Genomic DNA, 23,667 nt, shown 5'->3' with positions numbered 1-23,667 from the left:
GAGAGTAACATAGGGGGCAGAGGAGCTTTACCCGCTCACCCCAAGAACATATACCGGACACCGGGTAAGCGTCTGCAGGGATTCCTTACACCCAGCAGAAACAACCGGAACCCCTGGCGAACTATATGTCCCAGGAACACCAAAAGCTGATTACGTACCAGGGTCAGGAGTCACGGAGGCCCCAGAGACCAGGGAGTGTGAACTCCAATAGAAAGCCCTACCACCAGGTCAGCAGGTGCAAGACAGAGACCAAGTTAGGCCTAGCTCCAGGCAGGTCAGAAACTTATCAAGGAAAGGCAAGGAACAGGAGGCCCCACACGCGCTCACTGGGGAGAGTCCTGATATGCACCCTTCACCCTAAAGTGCCCTGGATCGTGCCTGAAATACCACCAGTAAAGGTACTGAAGTGAACTGTCGTGTGTGTGCCTATTCTTCCTCTGACCCCGCTGGGTCCCCTCTGTCCTGCATCCCTACACCTATGCTGCCCCGAGGCCCCGCTCCACCTGTGGGGAGCCGCACCAACTAAGCTGCCTAAACACCGGCCTCAGAGGACTGTCGCAGGGCTGGTGATCCTCACCAGACACCGCAGGTGGCATCACGAACATTTCCCTATCCCAATAACCTTTTCCCCCTTTTTAAGAGTGACCCCAGGGTATGGGCCCGGGAGCCGACCACCGCAACATCCCCCAAAACCAATCAACAACAAGGCCCAGGCGCCGAGTCGTCCCCATCCCCTGGGCGCGTCATCTCTTCCTGGCGTCACGAACAGGATTCCGTGCCCGCTGCAACGACGGAGTGTTGTCCAATTGCCACCGGATACTGTGCGCCTTTAATCTGAACTGTGTATTTAACTGTGGCGAAGATCGCCGCCATTGTTGTGTCTCCGAGCGGGAAGAAGGGCGCAACCGCGGGAAACTGAGAGGTGTACCTGCTGAAGCACGTGAAGCCCCGGACACGCCCCACGCCTCGACGTCAAACCAGGAAGCGCCAGGTCCTGGAAGGAGCCCCGGTGAGCGCTCAGACGTTGGATGCAAGCGACGCAAGGTCCTGAAGGAAACCCGTCATCTGCGGAGCTGCGGCCTACCGGAAGAAAAGAAAAGAAGGTAGGCCACGGTTCGCTAGGGGGGGCGCCAGAATGTCCAAAGAACAGCACAATGCCGGAGTACCGGTTAACGGCCCTGATGATCAACCCAAGCCCGGCGCCAAGCAGGTTGGAGCAGCCGCTCCACTAGTAGGGCTTGTAACCCCTGTCATACCCATGGCCCTACCGTACATCCCTGGAGCGAAGTGGCTCCCCCAGTACAGAGGCAAACCAGATACCCTGTCTGGATTCAAAAGGAAAATATGCGGTATACTGGACATGTACTCTATGACAGGCAAGCAAAGAGCTGCTGTTGTATTAGGACAATTGACTGGTGCTGCGGAGAGAGTAGTAGAAACCTGGTCGGCTGCAGACCAGGAGTCAGTATCCGCAATCTTTAAAAAGTTACAGACTGTCTTTGAGAATCGTACTGAGACAGACCTCCGGATGAGGTTCTACAACTGCTCTCAGCAACCGGAGGACAGTGTTCGGGACTATGCCTGGCGTTTACAGGGGGCCCTGCGAGCTCTGAAACAGGTTAGTCCAACCAGCATCATTGATGAAAATAAAATGCTGAAGGAACAGTTTGTCCAGGGACTGAGGTCTCAAGAGGAGAGCAGAACTGTGCATTGGTGGTCCTTGGATCAACCAGATGCCAAGTTTGACACCCTTAAGGACATGGCTATAAAAGGACTGAAGCCCCTGGAAACAACTGCTATCCAATGTTACCAGGGTGGGGCCACCCCAGTGCCCGCAGCGTCCACCTTTTCCACGGTGGCTGCTGAAGCCAAGGTGCAAGCAACGTCCTCGAGTGAGCTGGACAGCCTGCGCTCTGAAGTCCGTCAATTGAGCAAAGCCCTGACCACTGTACTGAGTGCCCTGCAGCTGAGGACGGAGCCCGAGGAGGAAGGAAGGATCCTGCTAGCCAACAGCCCTGAGGATGTCCCCTGGATGAGAAGGAGGAGGAGGACAACGCCACCCCCTGGGAGGACCAGCGACCAACGCCGCCCGCCGAAGGACCCTGTCTGCGACCGCTGCCACAAGACAGGTCACGCCGTCCGGAACTGTCCTTTAAACGAGCAAACCCTGGGGCCGAGGGCCAACACCCAGGAGTAGACCCCTCAGGCCCATCAAACTGGTACCACAGGTTCATGGGAGGAAGACCTTTCCTGTCCATCGTGCTGGATGGCATCGCGACACCTGCTCTGCTGGACACAGGATCTCAGGTAACCATCATGCCTGATGTCCTCTACAAAAGGTTTTGGTCCATAGACGAACTTCACCCACCAGATCCAAATCTTTCCGTGTATGCCTCAAACGGCCTCCCCCTTAACCTAGTCGGGGTTAAGGATGTGGCAGTAAAGGTGGGGAGAGTGGAACTGAAGGACCAGGGACTAATTGTAATAGAGACTAATCCTGATGATACAGACTTGTATATGGTACTTGGCTCAAATATTGTTAGTAACTGTTTGGGAGAAGTGTTGTTCTTGCTCCAACAGATAGCTGACACTGCCAGACCAGGGCAGAGAAGGGCGCTCCAGAAAGAGATCCGAGCCCTTATGTACCAGCAACAGGTAAAGCTAACAGGCGGTGAAATTGGTAATGTACGGGTGACAGACCCGGTACCCATTGTGATTCCCCCGATGAGTGAAATGCTGATTTGGTGTAGAGCAGCAATAGGTCTCAAAGGACAGAGCCACCAGGCGGTAGTAGAGCCCCTTAGCTCAGAGCATAGACCTACACTCTTAACTGCCAGAGGGGTAGTGGATGTACGCAATGGGAGGGTGCCCGTCCGTCTTCTGAACTATGGGGAGGACGAGGTTAGATTACCACGCTATGCCACTGTTGCCAAATTGTACACAGTAAATAACAACTACATACACACGGCGGAGTCCTTAACCTCACCAGACGAAGTAGAGTATAATGACCCAGGTGGAGGATTGGTGTCAACAGCTCCATGTTGGGACAGACACCACCCATGTCCATCAAAAACAGGGGGTACACCGGGTGGTTCAGGAATACGTGCAGGTATTCAGTAAGCACCCACTTGACTTTGGGAGGATTAAAGGGGTACAACACCATATCCCCACAGGTGACCATCCATCCATCAAAGAACGTTACAGGCCTATACCACCAGCAAACTACCAGAAGGCAAAGGAGATGTTGCACGACATGAAGAAGGCAGGGGTAGTAAGGGATAGTTGTAGTCCCTGGGCAGCTCCCCTAGTTCTAGTCAGGAAAAAGGACAGAAGCATGAGAATGTGTGTAGATTACAGACAAGTAAATCGCATTACACATAAAGATGCATACCCTTTACCACGTATAGAGGAATCCCTGGCTGCCTTAAAGTCTGCAAATTACTTCTCCACCCTTGACCTCACTAGTGGGTACTGGCAAGTAGCTGTTGCTGAGGAGGATCAGGAGAAGACGGCCTTCACTACCCCGATGGGACTCTGCGAGTTCAACAGTATGCTGTTTGGACTCTGCAACGCCCCCAGAACATTCCAGAGATTGATGGAGTGCTACCTGGGACACCGCAACTTCGAGACTGTACTACTATACCTGGACGACGTGATAGTGTACTCCAAAACGTATGAGGACCACTTGAAGTACCTGGTGGAGGTATTTGAGTCGCTGTCACAGTATGGGATGAAGCTGAAGCCCTCAAAGTGCCACCTACTCAAGCGAAAGGTACAGTACCTGGGGCACATCGTTGGTCCAGAGGGAGTAGCACCAGACCCGGAGAAGGTCACTGCCATCCAGAAATGACTGGAGCCGAAAAGCCTCAAGGAGGTACGTCAGTTCCTGGGACTAGTCGGGTATTACCGGAGGTTTGTGAAGGACTATACAAAGAAAGCGGCACCTCTGCAAGACCTCCTGGTAGGACTGTCCCCCAGAGGCAGAAATCCCCCGTTCCAGTGGAGTAAGGAGCAAGCTGAATCTTTTAAGGTGATGAAGGAGATCCAGACCGGCGAAGAGATCCTAGCCTACCCTGACTACAGCCGACCGTTCCTGCTGTACACTGATGCCAGCAACGAAGGATTAGGAGCTGTACTGAGTCAGAAGCAGGATGGCAGAGAGAAGGTGATCGCCTATAGAAGCAGGAAGCTCCGCCCGACCGAGAGGAACCCAGAGAACTATAGCAGCTTTAAGTTGGAGTTCCTGGCCCTGGTCTGGGCCATCACTGAACGGTTCAAGCACTACCTGGCCTCCAGTAAGTTCACTGCCTACACTGATAATAACCCCTTGACTCATCTGGAAACAGCCAAGTTAGGAGCCATGGAACAACGATGGATGGCTTGGCTGTCAAACTACCAGTTCAGCATTAAGTACCGGGCAGGCTGCAAGAACGCCAACGGCGATGCCCTGTCCAGGATGCCTCACCAGTCGGACACGGAAGAAGAAGTGGATGACCTCTAGGAGATTGAACTACCTGCCTTTCATCGGAATGGAATGGTCCACGAGCAACGAGCCTCCAGGAGGCATCGCGGTAAGACGTTAAACCCCCTGCCTCACCACAGCTGGAAGGAGACCCAGGACAGCGACCCGGTTGTCAGCCATATCAAATTGCTGATAACCCAAGAAGGTTCCTCCCTGGAGAAGGATGCGTCTCTACAAGCCAAGCAGCTGTGGAATGAGAAGAGCCGGCTGTTCATCTATAGAGAGAAGCTGTGTCGGAGGTACGTCAACCCCAAAACCCATGAGATGGTATGGCAGATAGTGGTGCCCAAGACAGACATCCAGATGGTGTTGGAAGCCTACCACGATCAGGCGTGGCACTTTGGCTGGAAGAAGCTAGAAACCTTGCTGAAGTGTTGGTTTTACTGGGTAGGAATGCGCAGTTCCATTGAGAGGTGGTGCTGGAATTGTGGACCCTGTAGCCTCAGAAGAAAAGACTACAGCAGCCAGAAGGCACCCCTGCAACCCATCAAGACGACTCGTCCCTTGGAGATCGTGGCCCTGGATCATGTCAAGCTGTCACCCAGCAGGTCAGGATATTCCTATGCCCTGACCATGGTGGATCTCTACTCCCAGTTCCTGGTGGTCGCCCCCGTCAAGGATCTGACGGCAGAGACAGCAGCGAGGACGTTTCAGGCGTACTTCTGCAGGCCCCATGGATACACGGAGAAGGTGCTGACGGATCAAGGCCCAGCCTTTGAAGCCAAACTGTTCAAGGAGTTCTGCCATCTGTACTGGTGTAAAAAGATCCGGACTACACCGTACCACCCCCAAACCAACGGTCTCTGTGAAAAGATGAATAACATCATCATAGACCTGCTGAAGACCTTATCACTAGAGGAGAGAAATCAGTGGCCAGACCTAATACCTGACCTGGTAGATCTGTACAACCACATACCTGTGAGTTCCACCAATTGTTCTCCAGCATATCTCATGCGCGCAAGACCCGGGAAGTTGCCCATGGACCTGGAGCTTGGTGTAGTAGAACTGGAAGCAGATATGTCCACTGAGGACTGGGACACGACCAGACAGGAGCAGTACAGAAGAGTACAGGCCTATGTCGAAGACAGTCTCACTCGGGTAAGGGACAAGCAAGAAGCCTACTACAATAAAAGTGCTCCCGCAGAACCCTTCACACCAGGAGAAGTAGTGTTAAAGAGGAAAAGGAGAAACCACAAACTTGATGACCAGTGGGAGAGAGAACCCTACACTGTGTTAAATTCAAGATTTTATAATAAGAAGACCTGTTTGATTAGCAAAGACGGAGGAATAACGATTGCAACGGTATCTAGAGACCATCTGAAGTTGTGTCCAGACCTGCTAAAGCCCCAAGAAGAAGTGCCTCTCACCGTACCGGAGGAGCCTAAAGAAGCAGTACTCCATACTGACTTAGGAGATTTCCCGGCAGATTGGCCTCAACTAGGAGGAGCAGTAATAATACCTGTGATCCACTTCTTTCAACAGCCAGAAGACCCTCCACAACAAGTAGAATCTGTAAGTGCTTCAGAAGAGCCTGCTCAAGAAGAATCCCCGGAAGAAGGATCCCCGGTTGGAGCAGAGCAAGAAGGCCCAGCCAATGGTATACTTGCCAGTCCCGTAGAGAGGTTAAGGCAACCCTGCAGTCCCCCAACACTTAGAACTGACAGAATGAGGGGTAGTGCAAACACTAGTGCCTCACGCATCCCAGTACCACGTAGGTCGACACGTAGTACACGAGGTCAGACCCCTGTTAGATACAGAGAATAGAGAAGGAAACTCTGACAGTGTAGATAGTTGCTCCTGGGGCATTATATTGTGTATTTTCATGTATGAATTTCTTAACTTGTGCTTTGCCTTACTAATGGTGAATTTAAGTGATATGGACACTTCCCTTGTTATCTCTAGTTACCCATAAGGGTACATAAAGAACTTTGTGGCTGAGGACTGTGTGCAACCCAAAAACTGTTTGCTGTAAATAATTGCACTCCCTGGAGTGCCCCTTTAGGTGACCTCAGAACAAAAACTTGTCTGGCGTGGCAGAAGTGGAGGTCCAACTCAAGATCGCCATGCCCTGCAGCCACCCCAGGGCCTACGTTGAGGGTTTGCTTTGGACAGGTCCCTCAAGCTACCTTGTACTTTACCCGTGAGATGGACACCCTGTCAGGGGACCTCACCGGAACAGACTTAAATTCTGAGGTTGCTTATTGTAGGTATGTATATATATATTTATTATTTATAATGTTTTATTATGCAACGTTCAAGCAAAGTGCCTCCCATAAAGGGAAGAGTTATTGTTGTTACCTGTTATAAAAATTACTTCAGTTCGGGAGTCCTGAGCTTTGCTAGGGGGGAATGTGGCGCCCTGCTGCGCATTGGTGCCACAGATCCCAGAGGGGTGCATGGAGGGACTTCTCCACAAGAGGCCCTCATAGCATTCACACACCTCCACCCTACCACCTCAGACCACCAGAGGGAGCCTGGATAGGGATATATATACTGGAGGGTGGAGTTAGGCAGTTCAGTCTGGAGTCTGGAATCTGCTGCAGCCAGAGAGGTTGTCAGGTCAGTCTGTTGAGAGGAGCTCCTGCAGAAGCTAGCCTGCAGTGGAGCTCAGTCAGTTCAGTCCAGACTCAGAGAGCTCGAGTTAGTGAGCCTAGGGCGTGCCGACGCCAAAAGAGCGGTGAAGAGTAGCGAGGCCTACTGCCCGTGTGAAGCCTAGTGAGGGCCCCGAGCGTGGCCGAAGGCGAGTGGAAAGAGAGTAACATAGGGGGCAGAGGAGCTTTACCCGCTCACCCCAAGAACATATACCGGACACCGGGTCCGCGTCTGCAGGGATTCCTTACACCCAGCAGAAACAACCGGAGCCCCTGGCGAACTATATGTCCCAGGAACACCAAAAGCTGATTACGTACCAGGGTCAGGGGTCACGGAGGCCCCAGAGACCAGGGAGTGTGAACTCCAATAGAAAGCCCTACCACCAGGTCAGCAGGTGCAAGACAGAGACCAAGTTAGGGCTAGCTCCAGGCAGGTCAGAAACTTATCAAGGAAAGGCAAGGAACAAGAGGCCCCACACCCGCTCACTGAGGGGAGTCCTGATATGCACCCTTCACCCTAAAGTGCCCTGGATCGTGCCTGAAATACCACCAGTAAAGGTACTGAAGTGAACTGTCATGTGTGTGCCTATTCTTCCTCTGACCCTGCTGGGTCCCCTCTGTCCTGCATCCCTTCACCTATGCAGCCCTGAGGCCCCGCTCCACCTGGCGTCACAAACATTCCATATCCCATACAACTTCCCCCCTTCTTTTAAGAGTGACCCCAGGGTACGGCCCGGGAGCCGACCACCGCGACGTCCCCCAGAGCCAGGCAACAAGGCCCGAGCGCCGAGTCGTCCCCATCCCCTGGGCGCGTCAGTGTCACATGTGGGGGGTTTCCACTGTTTAGGCACATCAGGGGCTTTCCAAACGCAACATGGCATCTGCTAATTATTCAAGCTAATTTTACATTCAAACAGTCAAATGGCGCTCCTTCCCTTCCGAACCCTGCCGTGCGCCCAAGCAGTGGTTTTCCCCCACATATGGGGTATCGGCTTACTCAGGAGAGATTGTACAACAAGTTTCATCGTGCAATTTCTCCTGTTACCCTTATGAAAATTCAAAACTGGGGGCTGAAAAACATTTTTGTGGGAAAAATGTGAAAATTTTATTTTCACCATTCCATGTTATAAACTTCTGTGAAGCACCTGGGGGTTCAAGGTGCTCACCACACATTTAGATAAGTTCCCTGAGGGGTCTAGTTTCCAAAATGTTGTCATTTGTGGGGGGTTTCCACTGTTTAGGCACATCAGGGGCTCTCCAAACGCAACATGACATTCGCTAATTATTCAAGCAAATTTTACATTCAAAAAGTCAAATGGCACTCCTTCCCTTTCAAACCCTGCCGTGCGCCCAAACAGGGGTTTTTCCCCACGTATGAGGTATCTGCGTGCTCAGGGGAAATTGCACAATAAATTTTGGGGTCCATTTTTTCCTGTTACCCCTGCAAAAATAAAAAAATTGGGGTCTAACATTTTTGCGAAAAAAGTTAAATGTTCATTTTTTTTTTCCCATTCCAAAAATTCCTGTGAAGCACCTGAAGGGTTAATAAACTTCTTGAATGTGGTTTTGAGCACATTGAGGGGTGTAGTTTTTAGAATGGTGTCACTTTTGGGTATTTTCTGTCATAAAGGCCCCTCAAAATCACTTCAAATGTGATGTGGTCCCTAAAAAAAATGGTTTTGTAAATTTTGTTGTGAAAATGAGAAATCGCTGGTCAAATTTTAACCCTTATAGCTCCCTAATAAAAAAATTTTGGTTCCAAAATTGTGCTGATGTAAAGTAGACATGTGGGAAATGTTATTTATTAACTATTTTGTGTGATATATCTCTCTGATTTAAGGGCATAAAAATTCAAATTTTGAAAACTGCGAAATTTTCAAAATTTTCCGATTTTTTCATAAATAAACGCAAGTGATGTAGAAGAAATTTTACCACAATCACGAAATACAATATGTCACGAAAAAACATTCTCAGAATCAGCGGGATCCGTTGAAGCTTTCCAGAATAATTACCTCATAAAGTGACAGTGGTCAGATTTGTAAAAATTGGCCCAGTCATTAACGTGCAAACCACCCTCGGGGGTAAAGGGGTTACCTCCCCGTCATCGACCCCTCCAGTGCTCAGACCTTCTGCATTGAGCCCTTTGATGCTCCATTGTCTTAGGTTTTGGAATATGGTTAAATTCTCGGGTAAACTTGAATCCCCTTACCTTCCTCTTCAATCTTTCTGGCATTATAGGGCTTGCTCACCTGGTGCAAATAGCTACACTTCATTTTCATGGTGGTGAGCGAATGGCTTTGAGAAAGTTTATCAAAAATGGTATTACTGAAAACATTTTCTTGTCCCACAAAACAAGCCCTCATAATGCTATATCTGTAAAGTTTGTAAAAGTTAGATACTATATTAGTCTAATTTCCATAAGTGTATTCACATAAGTGTACATTACTAAGAAAAGACATAAATTATATAGGGAGGCAAAGGAGGTATAGTATGTGAATAAAATATTGCTTTTATTGATTAGATTAAAATATATTGTACATTAACATTAAAAACTACAGTAACACTATATATTCAAATTACCTGAATATATTTTGGACTACTATTGTGTAGCAATTGGAATTGATAGATTAACTCACAGTAGTGACCCAAATTGTAGTGGCAAAGAGTTATAAATTATATCTACCTATATAGGGTTGCAGCCAAGGTCCCTTACATATTATAATTGGCTACCGATTATTATCTAAGGGGATGTAGCCAGCTAGTATAGATAAATAGGCAACCTCATCCACATAATTGATAAGAGAATATAAAATATTGTGCATAATGTGATTAGATTAATGTGCAGCATCATGTGAAAATCATATACTAAAGTTGGTCAATAAATAGGTTGACGTTACAATTGATGTTACGTACTGGATGTTTTAGATAGTTTAACTCTGAGATCACTATGTACAGGAGGGGGCTGGAGACGATCACAGCTAGTAGGAGGCCCCCCATGACCGGGATTGGCCGGGTGGTTTCGTTTTGAAAAATATAAGGTGTTAGGATTGGATGGGGAAGTCTAGGGGGCGGGCATTAAGGAGAGGCAGGGGTATATGGGAAAAAAGTGCGGGAAAACCGCCATTCCGGGTGGAGCAGCCAGCAAGAAAGTCCTACCAGATGGAGACAGTTGAATCCCTCGTGGTCCGGCTGAGGGATGTCGCCCGGTCACAGAGTGGAGGTTGGCTGGAATCCTAGCTGTCAGCTTTTCTGGGAGCAGCCGGCAACCAGGATGCGCCTTCTGGAGCAGTGAGGAGAGCCAGGAGGACCTGTCACTGGACTTAATCAAGCGCAACAGGCGCAGGCACCGGAGCCCCTCCGGGGACCCTGCGGGAGGCGAGCGTGATTGTGCGGTCCCTTCCCACCGTGCTCGCCCTGGCAGGAATCCATACAGCCGGCCTGTGGGCACAGCACAGCGAGGAGTGAGGGCCGCGCTGGAAGTGAGGGCCTCGCCGTAAGTCAGGGCCGCGTCGGAAGTGAGGGACCCTGCCCGGTGCGGCCTGCATCGGGAGCGCAGCCGGTGCCGGAGGTCCTGGCCCCAGCAAAGCGGCGCATGCACACAGCAGCTGGGCCGCAAAGACCAGCTGTTAATCACAGCGGGGGCCACCAGTGCAGACAAGGGACCAGGAGGACGGCGGGAAGAGAACCCCATGCGGCAGGCACCACTGGCGATGTTACTGTTGGGGTGCCTGCTGGGAGGAACACCAGGCGAACATTGCAGCAGGGTTCTGCGGGCAGGCAGCAGTGCAGGGAATCCCTGCTGCCTGGCTCACCCAGTCGACGGAGAGTGGGGGTGGAGGCGGGCAACAACGTGATATAGCCTGGCAGTTTGCGTCCTGTCAGTACGGACCAGGTCCATGAGTCTGGGTCTGGTGGGCAAAGAGGGTCCAGAGCTGCAGCTGGGAGCGCCAGGAGGTCTGTCGGGAGGCAATCCTCTGAAGGAAGTCCGGCAACATCATCCGCAACTGCTCAGGTCCCCCCTGGTGACGGGAAGGCCAGGGGCGCGGGCCTTGAGCAGCGACCTGAGTCAGAGGGATCTGATTCCAGCGGCGACCGTGACGGAGGAAGAGATTGTCAGGATTCGGGATTTCCAGCTGGTGGAGACACAGCACCTGCACAGCTGCGTGAGTATGTCGGGTTTGTCGCCCGCAGGGGCTGTATTGCAAGGGGAAGGCACGGGTCAGTTTGCAGGGCCAGGGGGTAGGAATTTAGGCGGGCCTAGTGGGGCAGAGGTATCGGGGATTAGGGATATCTTGCACAGTATGTCACAAATTTTGCTTAGAATGGAGGGTGGGGCTGCGAGTGGGTCAGGGGCATCGCCCGTGGGGGCCTGGTTGCCGAGACAGGCCGTGTTGCCACAGTCCAGGATCGAAGCGGTTGGGTCTGTGGAGGGTGCAGAGGCAGCATCTACGGGGGTTTCAGTGTCGGTTCAGACGGAGAAAGACAAAGGAGATGCGGTGAAGCTGGAATGATAGAGCAAAAGGTGAGGTGTTCGTGTGCTTCGAAGGGCCATTGGAGGCACATTTGAAAAAAAAGGTGAAAGAGAAAATTTGGAGCGATGAATATGTGGAAATTTTCTCCCTCCTTCCCTTGGAAAAGTTTAATCTGGACAAGGGGAAGAAGGATGATAGCAAAAAAGAAGAGGAGGAGAAGTGAAGGTGGCAGTTGATCCCCCAGACATTTGTAAATTGGCTACAAGCATTTGCAATATTGGCTAGTGTCATTGGGGAGAAGTTTCCTGAGAATTGCTCTGGTTTATTCTGTTATTTGGATTCTATTGGGGAAGCGCATCGTACTTACAGGGGCCAGACATGGCTGAGGTATGATGAGCAATTCAGGCAGAGGAAGGCGGTGCGGCCAGAGATTAAGTGGGATCAGAAGGATATTGGTCTTTGGTTAAAAGTTATGGCTCCGGCTAGGTATGGGCAGTCCTTTCATGGGAGTGGAGGTAGCGGGAGTCAACCATCAGGACATGGAGGGGGTAATCAGGGAGCACAGGGAGGAAAAGAGAAATCTAGAACGTGCTGGCAATTTAATGACAGACAGTGCAAATATGGGAACAGCTGTAAGTTCTAACATGTTTGTTCCCATTGCAATGGGAGCTCCCATGGGGCCTCAAAATGTTTCAAAAAAGGAAAAGGAAAGCCGTCTGTGGGTACCGGTCAAGGGGGTGACTCCAGTGAAGCTGCTAAGGATGGCCCCCTTTCTAAGTAGATATCCCGATCAATTGAAGGCTACAATTATTCGGAATGTTTTTTTGGAAGGTTTCAGGATCCCGCCACCAGTTCCTTTTTCAGTTAAGAATTTGAGGTCTGCTTTATTGCATCCAGAGGTTGTCAGTGTAAAATTGTCAAAGGAAGTGGATTTAGGGCATATGGCGGGACCATTTGAGAGTTTGCCGGGAGAAGGGGTGATCATTTCTCCTTTGGGGGTTGTACCCAAGAAGGAGCCGAATAAATTTAGTTTGATTCAGCATTTGTGGGACCCAAAGGGGTTTTCAGTCAATGATGGTATCGCGCCAGAATTATGCTCTGTAGAATACACATCATTTGATACAGCGGTGTCATGGGTGCGCAGGTACGGGCCAGGGTCATTGTTAGCAAAAATCGATATTGTATCGGCTTTCAGGTTACTTCCAGTTCACCCAGCTAGCATTCCTTTATTGGGTTGTTTTTGGAACAAAGGTTATTACCTGGATAGATGTTTGCCTATGGGTTGCTCAATTTCATGCTCGTTGTTTGAAACTTTTAGTACTTTTTTGGAGTGGGTGGTTAGAGATGTTGCAGGTGTGCAGTCCGTTATACACTGCTCAAAAAAATAAAGGGAACGCTTAAACAACAGAATATAACTCCAAGTAAATCAAAGTTCTGTGAAATCAAACTGTCCACTTAGGAAGCAACACTGATTGACAATCAATTTCACATGCTGTTGTGCAAATGGAATAGACAATAGATGGAAATTATTGGCAATTATCAAGACACCCTCAATAAAGGAGTGGTTTTGCAGATGGGGACTACAGACCACATCTCAGTACCAATGCTTTCTGGCTGATGTTTTGGTCACTTTTGAATGTTGGTTGTGCTTTCACTCTCGCGGTAGCATGAGACGGACTCTAAAACCCACAGAAGTTGCTCAGGTAGTGCAACTCATCCAGGATGGCACATCAATGTGAGCTGTGGCAAGAAGGTTTGCTGTGTCGATCAGCGTAGTGTCCAGAGGATGGAGGTGCTATCAGGAGACAGGCCAGTACACCAGGAGACGTGGAGGGGGCCGTAGGAGAGCAACAACCCAGCAGCAGGACCGCTACCTTCACCTTTGTGCAAGGAGGAACAGGAGGAGCACTGCCAGAGCCCTGCAAAATGACCTCCAGCAAGCCACAAATGTGCATGTGTCTGCAGAAACGGTTAGAAACCGACTCCATGAGGGTGGTATGAGGGCCTGACGTCCACAGATGGGGGTTGTGCTCACAGCACAACACCGTGCAGGACACTTGGCATTTTCCACAGAACACCAGGATTGGAAAAGTCGTCACTGGCACCCTGTGCTCTTCACAGATGAAAGCAGGTTCACACTGAGCACATGTGAAAGACGTGACAGAGTCTGGAGACGCCATGGAGAGCGATCTGCTGCCTGCAACATCCTTCAGCATGACCGGTTTGGCAGTGGGTCAGTAAGGTTGTGGGGTGACATTTCTTTGGAGGGATGCACAGCCCTCCATGTGCTCGCCAGAGGTAGTCTGACTGCCATTAGGTACCGAGATGAGATCCTCAGACCCCTTGTGAGACCATATGCTGGTGCAGTTGGCCCTGGGTTCCTCCTAATTCAGGACAATGCTAGACCTCATGTGGCTGGAGTGTGTCAGCATTTCCTGCAAGATGAAGGCATTGAAACTATGGACTGGCCCGACCGTTCCCCAGACCTGAATCCGATTGAGCACATCTGGGACATCATGTCTCCCTCCATCCACCAACGTCACGTTGCACCACAGACTGTCCAGGAGTTGGCAGATGCTTTAGTCCAGGTCTGGGAGGAGATCCCACAGGAGACCATCCGCAACCTCATCAGGAGCATGCCCAGGCATTGTAGGGAGGTCATACAGGCACGTCGAGGCCACACACAATACTGAGCCTTATTTTGACTTGTTTTAAGGACATTACATCAAAATTGGATCAGCCTGTAGTGTGTTTTTCCACTTTAATTTTGGGGGTGACTCCCAATCCAGGCCTCCATTGGCTAATAAATTTGATTTCCATTGATGATTTTTGCGTGATTTTGTTGTCAGCACATTCAACTTTGTACAGAACAAAGTATTCAATGAGAATATTTCATTCATTCAGATCTAGGATGTGTTATTTGAGTGTTCCCTTTATTTTTTTGAGCAGTGTACATTACTTGGATGACTTTTTGTTCATAGGTCCTCCAGATTCGCTGGTTTGTGGGAATTTGTTAGCAGCCATGGTGTGGGTTGCAGAACATTTTGGTGTTCCATTGGCAAAAGAAAAAACTAAAGGTCCTTGTACCTTGTTGAGTTTTTTTAGGAATATTGATTGATTCGGAAAGAATGGAATGTCGGTTGCCCGAAGACAAATTGTCGTTGCTCAGGCAGGAGGGTGAGCAAATCGGTAAATTGCGCAAGGTGACATTGAAGGAGCTGCAGTCGCTGTTAGGGAGATTGAACTTTGCGTGTAGGACTATGCCTATGGGCATAATATTTTGTTACAGGTTGTCAGGGGCGACAGCAGATGTTCGGGCACCGCATCATTTTATTCATTTGAATAGAGAGCACAGGGAGGATTTGTTGGTGTGGAAGCGCTTTTTGGACAAATACAATGGTAGGTCATTGATTCAGCAGGAGTTTTTGAACAGCTTTGATTGCGAGATTTATACGGACGCTGCAGGCGGGGCTGGTTACGGGGCCTATTGTAAGGGAAAGTGGAGTGTTGGAAAATGGCCTGATTCGTGGAAGGAGAGGGGTCTTACAAAGAATCTTGCTCTGTTGGAATTATTCTCAATCGTAGTCGCGGTCTCAATTTGGGGCGAATTTTTCTAGAATCAGAGAGTCAGGTTCCATTGCGATAATATGGGCGTGGTGGCGGTGAATAACAGTTTGTCGGCTTCGTCTCCTCCGGTTATTAAACTGGTCAGGAAACTGGTACTCTGGTGTCTGGAGTTGAATGCTTGGATTTCGGCAGTACATGTGCCCAGGTGTGCAAAATTCTATAGCAGATGTTTTGTCTCGTTTCCAGTGGGAGCGTTTCCGGGCACTGGCACCAGAGGCAGAAGTCACAGGAGTGGAATGCCCTTCGCAGTTGTGGCAGCTGATTACGGACGAGCTGGAAGATTGATCAAGGAGTCTGTTACGAGTCAAACTTGGTCTTCGTACGAGGCATTGTGGCGAGTATGGCAAAGCTGGTTGTCCCATTGGGGGGCAGTAGAGAGCGACAAGGACAGAACATTGGGGGATTTGCTTTTAGTTGGCAAGGCAGCAGAATTAGGATGGTCAGTATCTAGAGTTAGTAAATTTATTGCTAGGCTTGCATTCGGTTTTAAATTGTAGGGAGCTGCGGATATTACAAAATCCTTTTTAGTCAAGCAGGCATTAAAAGGTTTTAAAAAAGGCAGCAGAATTTTGGATAAGCGTAGGCCAGTTTCATTCAGTATGTTGGAAAGGTTGAGTGTAGTATTGGAAAGGATTTATTGTTCTAGTTTCGAGTCGGCACTATTTAAATTATCTTTTTCCTTAGCCTTTTTCGGGGCGATGAGAGTAGGTGAATTGGTGGCTCCCAGCAAGAACAGGGCAGGGGGTTTATTGGCTGAAGACGTAAGTTGCTGGGCTGGGGTAATTGATTTTTGGATCAGACGTGCAAAGACAGATCAGTTGGGTAAAGGTAGGCACATTGTGTTAGGCAGAGTAGACTGGGCTTTGATGTGTCCGTGGAAGTGTTTGGAGGCATATTGGCAGGTGTGGTCGAGGAGATCCGGTCCACTTTTATGCCATTGTAACGGTGCATTTCGGTCCCGATTTCAGTTTATAGCAGTCCTAAAAAAGGGAGTGCAAGAGTTGGGCCTTAGTTCGGATGTGTACGGTTCGCATTCTTTTAGGAGCATCAGAGGCTGATAGATGTGGTTTGGGAGCGGAGGTGATAAAGCGGATTGGCAGATGGAGTTCGGACCGCTATTTGATGTATGTGCTGCGTTGAATACAATGGGAAATTATTTATTTGGAGTTGTTGAATATGCTTGCTATTATTCCTTTTAGGTGGTGTTCCCTTATTAGCCTGGATTTTTGGACATTCGTTTGTGCATTGGGGGGCGCTGCGTGCTGACGTAAGGAGTAATGGTAGGCAATTGGGTTTTCTGAGGGAGCAAGTAGTTATCCGTTGGCTAGGTTTTAGAGGGATGGTATGGAGCCGGGTGATGTCGGAATTTCACAAAGCAGCTCGATTGGACAGAACACCCGATATTTTGGTTATGCATATGGGAGGGAACGATTTGGGGGCTAGGCCCGTTAGAGAGTTAATTCGGGATATTCGTTTTGACTTTTTGAGGTTGTGGACATCTTTTCCGGGGGTGTGGTCAGATGTAGTGCCTAGGCAGAAATGGCGGTCGGCCAGGTCGGTGAAAGGGATTAACAGGGCGAGAGTGAAATTAAATAGGGCCATTTTGAGCTTTGTGTCTAGGAATGGTGGGATAAGTGTTAGGCACTTTGAGTTGGAATCTGGGGTTGGTAATTTTTGGTTAGAGGACGGTGTTCATCAGAACACTATTGGAATTGATCTTTGGCCCTGGCGATACAGAGGGGATTGAAAGGGCATTGGTGGTTTTGGGGCACTCATGAGCCTAAGGTTTCAGGGCTGTTCGTGGTTGGCGGGGGGGTGGTGTTCTTGGAGTTGGTACCAAATTGTCGGTGGAAGGAATTGTAAAAATTCCAGGCTGTTTTAAATTGAGTGGGGGTGATCTGGCAGTCGGTTCTGGGCTCTGGAGGGGGTTTTACCCTGGGAGCTTTTAGTTGGTTAGTCTTTCACAGACTGTGGAAGTATGGTGCCCTTGAGCTGGTGGTGCTGAGGGTAACATGGCGGTCAAGTTCTTCTAATTTATTTCAAAGCCAGTTCTATTAGCTCCAAGAACCCTCCCTCCATATATAAATATATTTTATTGATATTTTGATTGTTATTGTTGTGTGTTAATAAAATGGCCGCTGTGGCCAAAATTTATCCAAAAGAACAACAGGTTGTAGCGTTTTTATTTTGGGGATGGGGTCCAGGGTAAGGCGGGAGAAGGTAAGCCATGAGGTAAGAAACCATATTGGTCGTACCAGGTCACGTATTTTTCGGATTATAAGGTGCACATTTTTCCCCAAAATTTGTGCGGGAAATGGGGATGCGGCTTACAATCCGAAGGAAGCTTACTGGGGGGGGCGACTGCGGTGGAGCGGGGTCACAGGAGGCAGGGTCGCTGTTTCAGGACGCCGGCGGCAGCGGGAGTGGGTCCTAAAAAAGGGAGTGCAAGAGTTGGGCCTTAGTTCGGATGTGTACGGTTCGCATTCTTTTAGGAGCATCAGAGGCTGATAGATGTGGTTTGGGGGCGGAGGTGATAAAGCGGATTGGCAGATGGAGTTCGGACCGCTATTTGATGTATGTGCTGCGTTGAATACAATGGGAAATTATTTATTTGGAGTTGTTGAATATGCTTGTTATTATTCCTTTTAGGTGGCGTTCCCTTGTTAGCCTGGATTTTTGGATATTCGTTTGTGCATTGGGGGGCGCTGCGTGCTGACGTAAGGCGTAACGGTAGGCAATTGGGTTTTCTGAGGGAGCAAGTAGTTATCCGTTGGCTAGGTTTGAGAGGGATGGTATGGAGCCGGGTGATGTCCGAATTTCACAAAGCGGCTCGATTGGACAGAACACCCAATATTTTGGTTATGCATATGGGAGGGAACGATTTGGGGGCTAGGCCCGTTAGAGAGTTAATTCGGGATATTCGTTTTGACTTTTTGAGGTTATGGACATCTTTTCCGGGGGTGTGGTCAGATGTAGTGCCTAGGCAGAAATGGCGGTCGGCCAGGTCGGTGAAAGGGATTAACAGGGCGAGAGTGAAATTAAATAGGGCCATTTTGAGCTTTGTGTCTAGGAATGGTGGGATAAGTGTTAGGCACTTTGAGTTGGAATCTGGGGTTGGTAATTTTTGGTTAGAGGACGGTGTTCATCAGAACACTATTGGAATTGATCTCTGGCCCTGGCGATACAGAGGGGATTGAAAGGGCATTGGTGGTTTTGGGGCACTCATGAGCCTAAGGTTTCAGGGCTGTTCGTGGTTGGCGGGGGGTGGGGTTCTTGGAGTTGGTACCGAATTGTCGGTGGAAGGAATTGTAAAAATTCCAGGCTGTTTTAAATTGAGTGGGGGTGATCTGACAGTCGGTTCTGGGCTCTGGAGGGGGTTTTACCCTGGGAGCTTTTAGTTGGTTAGTCTTTCACAGACTGTGGAAGTATGGTGCCCTTGAGCTGGTGGTGCTGAGGGTAACATGGCGGTCAAGTTCTTCTAATTTATTTCAAAGCCAGATCTATTAGCTCCAAGAACCCTCCCTCCATATATAAATATATTTTATTGATATTTTGATTGTTATTGTTGTGTGTTAATAAAATGGCCGCTGTGGCCAAAATTTATCCAAAAGAACAACAGGTTGTAGCGTTTTTATTTTGGGGATGGGGTCCCGGGTAAGGCGGGAGAAGGTAAGCCATGAGGTAAGAAACCATATTGGTCGTACCAGGTCACGTATTTTTCGGATTATAAGGTGCACATTTTTCCCCAAAATTTGTGCGGGAAATGGGGATGCGGCTTACAATCCGAAGGAAGCTTACTGGGGGGGGCGACTGCGGTGGAGCGGGGTCACAGGAGGCAGGGTCGCTGTTTCAGGACGCCGGCGGCAGCGGGAGTGGGTCCTAAAAAAGGGAGTGCAAGAGTTGGGCCTTAGTTCGGATGTGTACGGTTCGCATTCTTTTAGGAGCATCAGAGGCTGATAGGTGTGGTTTGGGGGCGGAGGTGATAAAGCGGATTGGCAGATGGAGTTTGGACCGCTATTTGATGTATGTGCTGCGTTGAATACAATGGGAAATTATTTATTTGGAGCTGTTGAATATGCTTGTTATTATTCCTTTTAGGTGGCGTTCCCTTGTTAGCCTGGATTTTTGGATATTCGTTTGTGCATTGGGGGGCGCTGCGTGCTGACGTAAGGCGTAACGGTAGGCAATTGGGTTTTCTGAGGGAGCAAGTAGTTATCCGTTGGCTAGGTTTTAGAGGGATGGTATGGAGCCGGGTGATGTCGGAATTTCACAAAGCAGCTCGATTGGACAGAACACCCGATATTTTGGTTATGCATATGGGAGGGAACAATTTGGGGGCTAGGCCCGTTAGAGAGTTAATTCGGGATATTCGTTTTGACTTTTTGAGGTTGTGGACATCTTTTCCGGGGGTGTGGTCAGATGTAGTGCCTAGGCAGAAATGGCGGTCGGCCAGGTCGGTGAAAGGGATTAACAGGGCGAGAGTGAAATTAAATAGGGCCATTTTGAGCTTTGTGTCTAGGAATGGTGGGATAAGTGTTAGGCACTTTGAGTTGGAATCTGGGGTTGGTAATTTTTGGTTAGAGGACGGTATTCATCAGAACACTATTGGAATTGATCTTTGGCCCTGGCGATACAGAGGGGATTGAAAGGGCATTGGTGGTTTTGGGGCACTCATGAGCCTAAGGTTTCAGGGCTGTTCGTGGTTGGCGGGGGGTGGGGTTCTTGGAGTTGGTACCGAATTGTCGGTGGAAGGAATTGTAAAAATTCCAGGCTGTTTTAAATTGAGTGGGGGTGATCTGGCAGTCGGTTCTGGGCTCTGGAGGGGGTTTTACCCTGGGAGCTTTTATTTTGTTAGTCTTTCACAGACTGTGGAAGTATGGTGCCCTTGAGCTGGTGGTGCTGAGGGTAACATGGCGGGTCAAGTTCGTCTAATTTATTTCAAAGCCAGATCTATTAGCTCCAAGAACCCTCCCTCCATATATAAATATATTTTATTCATATTTTGATTGTTATTTGTTGTGTGTTAATAAAATGGCCGCTGTGGCCAAAATTTATCCAAAAGAACAACAGGTTGTAGCGTTTTTATTTTGGGGATGGGGTCCCGGGTAAGGCGGGAGAAGGTAAGCCATGAGGTAAGAAACCATATTGGTCGTACCAGGTCACGTATTTTTCGGATTATAAGGTGCACATTTTTCCCCAAAATTTGTGCGGGAAATGGGGATGCGGCTTACAATCCGAAGGAAGCTTACTGGGGGGCGACTGCGGTGGAGCGGGGTCACAGGAGGCAGAGTCGCTGTTTCAGGACGCCGGCGGCAGCAGGAGTGGGGTGATGCTGCGGGCCCTGGGGTCTCATAAGATGTTGGCACCAGTGAGCAGAGTCCCCTTTCCTTGCGGTGGGCTTCGGAAAAATGGCCAACGGAGGTGGTGCATGCGCAGATTGAGACCTTGGGAGATGGGAAATCAATGAGTACTCTGCTCAGCGCTGACATTTTAGGAGAGCCCAGGGCCCGTAGCCTCGCAGCGTCAGCACACCCCCTTCTCCCAGCCCAGGGCCCGTAGCATCGCCTCACTCTTGCCACAGTCACCGCCGGCCTCCTGAAGCAGCGACCCTGTCTCCTGTGCCCCAGCTCCATTGCCACCGATCCCCAGGTAAGCTACCATAAAATGAGACTATAAGACACACGTCCATTTTCTTAAAAAAAAATGTTTTCACATTTTCCTCCCTAAGATTTGGGATGCGCCTTATGGTTTGGTGTGTCTTATAGTCCGCAAAAGACGGTAATTGGACAGGTGAGATATTACAGCGCTCAGATATCCCTTACCATTTATGCGGTATACAATAATGTATAGCAAACTGTCAGTATTGTACTGTTGCAAATTGTGGCAGCGCCCAGATTGCTATGCCACGTATGTGGTACAGTACGAGCGCTGAGGTATAGTATCAGCCGAGGTCGGCATTCCTGGCAGAAGAAAGGACACAAATAACACGTGCAGCTGCACGCACGCCAGCAGCATTCAGAAAGTCAACCTAAAGTGGGAGAAGGCCCCCAATTTATTTTTTCGATTTATTTATTAATTTTACTCACTTACATAGAGCCATTAATTCCACAGCGCTTTAAAGACATTATCGGCACTGTCCCTATTGATGCTCACAATCTACATTCCCTATCAGTATGTCTTTGGAGTGTGGGAGGAACCGGAGAACCCGGAGGAAACCCACGCAAACACGGGGAGAACATAAAAACGCCTGGCAGATGCTGTCCTTGGTGGGATTTGAACACAGCGCTGTACGGCTGCAGTGCTAACCACTGAGCCACCGTGCTGCCCCCAATATGAAAATGAGGAGGTGCAACTGTGCACCAAACTCTTGGCCAAACCAAGGGTGCACTGAAGCCCCCTAATTCGCATATGTATTAAAAGTTATTTTCTCAGGCACTGTACCAGTAACAACTACAGTACTATGGTGTTTCTCCGAAAATAAGACAAGGTCTTAAATTTTTTTATGCTCCGAAAGATGAGTTAGGGCTTATCTTCAGGGGACGTTTTATTTTTTTTCCATGAACAACAATCCACATTTATTCTTGAACATCACATTCTGGAACATCAACATAACTCTGCAAACTCTGAATGCCATCATGAATTTCTTGAGATCCTATTTCCTTTTTCCATGTACAACAATCTAATCGTTACACATGTTAACTGTTATGGACTGTTACGGAGTACGTAAAAGGAGATCTTCTCCGAATGTACCATTCCCACCTCAAGAGTTACAGGCTCAGTGACAAACAAGATGGTCTCAGAGAGAAGCTTTCCATCCAGAGAGGAAACCGCTAAAGCATCAGCCAGACGTATGGTAGGAATCTGATATCGCTCCACAACGGCCTGTTGACTGAGGTTCCCAGCGGCTCCGGAATCCAGATAGGCAGTCTCAAAGAAGCGGATCTCACCACAGGTAACCAAAGCAGACAGAGTCAAGGGTGGAGAGGAAGAATTTTTGCCTAGGACGACCTCTCTGAGGGGTCCTAGACACTGGAGTTTCCCGGTCTCACCGGACAGGAGCGGATAAGATGCTCTGTACTGCCACAGTAGAAGCAACTCCCCTCGGCGCAGCGGTTCTCCTGGCAAGACTTGACCATCTTAACTTGGTCTATTTGCATAGACTCTGGAGAAGACACTGGAGGGGATGCTGTTGCGAGACTGGCTTTTGGAAGGTTGGTGCGAGGCGCAGGGGTCTTCTCTCACGGGACGCCTCCTTAGAACGCTCCTGAAAACGGATTTCAATCCGTGTAGCTAATGACACCAGGTCGTCCAGAGAGGGAGGTATGTCACCACCGGCTAGCACGTCCTTGATTCGTCCGGAAAGGCTCTCCCAAAAGGTGGACACCAGAGCCTCATTGTTCCAGGCAAGTTCTGATGCGAGGGTGCGGAAACGCACGGCATACTGTCCAACAGAGAGACTCCCTTGGCAAATTCGGAGAAGAGAGGAGGCAGTCGAAGATTTTCATCCAGGCTCATCGAACGCCTTACGGAAAGCCGCGAGGAAGGCTAGGAGATTGGACACCAGAGGATCCCCTCTCTCTCACAGAGGGTGAAGCCATGCCAATGCCTCTCCGGTGAGATGAGACATGATGAATGCTACCTTAGCCCGGTCGGAGGTGAACTGGTGTGCCAGGAGCTCAAAGTGCAGCGTGCACTGATTTATGAAGCCCCGACATAGGGCAGGGTCACCACCAAAACGTGGAGGCACAGAAAGCCGGGGTCCAAAGCCGGACGCCACAGCGCCACTGGGTTGAGGTGCCGCCAGAGCGGGTGCCATTCGGTTAGAGGTGGACACAGTCGGGGTGGACAGCACGTACAGGCGGGAGTTGACTGTCCGCAGATAGGACAGGATAGTATCCTGTTGGGATCTCTGGCGAGAGACCTCTTGGTACAGGTCTGAGAGCGAAGGAGCCGGGGAGCCACCGGATTCCATGGCCTGTACAAACTGTTACGGATCCGGGTGGTGGAACCTGTGTGCTGTGATACAAGGAGGGACCAGAGGAGCGTAACTAAGTGCCTACCCGGACCGACCCTGGCCACACAGTGGCTTAGTCGACTACGTGAACCAAGGAGGGACTGGGAAGGTGAACCAGGTGCAACTCTGGGACCGACCTTGTGTGAGAGCAGGCGACTCCCACGGGACTGATGGCCGAGGCTGACAGGCACAGCAAATGAGCACGGCTGGTAGACAGGCAGGTTATGCAGGTAGACAGGCACGGCCCACAGGCAGGCTGGTAGGCATGGCAGATATACAGGCTGGCGGGCACGGCTGATAGACAGGCTGGCGGGCACGGCTGATACAGGCTGGCGTGCACGGCAGATAGACAGGCTGGCGGGCACTGGAACCTGAGGAGCGTGTTAGCACACAAACAACAATCTTGTACAGGCACCTCCATTTTGGAGGAGGTGCCTTATA

This window comes from Phyllobates terribilis, unplaced genomic scaffold (assembly GCF_046119375.1).
Source record: "Phyllobates terribilis strain yellow unplaced genomic scaffold, ASM4611937v1 Scaffold_1__5_contigs__length_1240528914, whole genome shotgun sequence".
Classification (NCBI taxonomy): Eukaryota; Metazoa; Chordata; class Amphibia; order Anura; family Dendrobatidae; genus Phyllobates; species Phyllobates terribilis.
Note: the sequence above shows the minus strand (reverse complement) of the source record.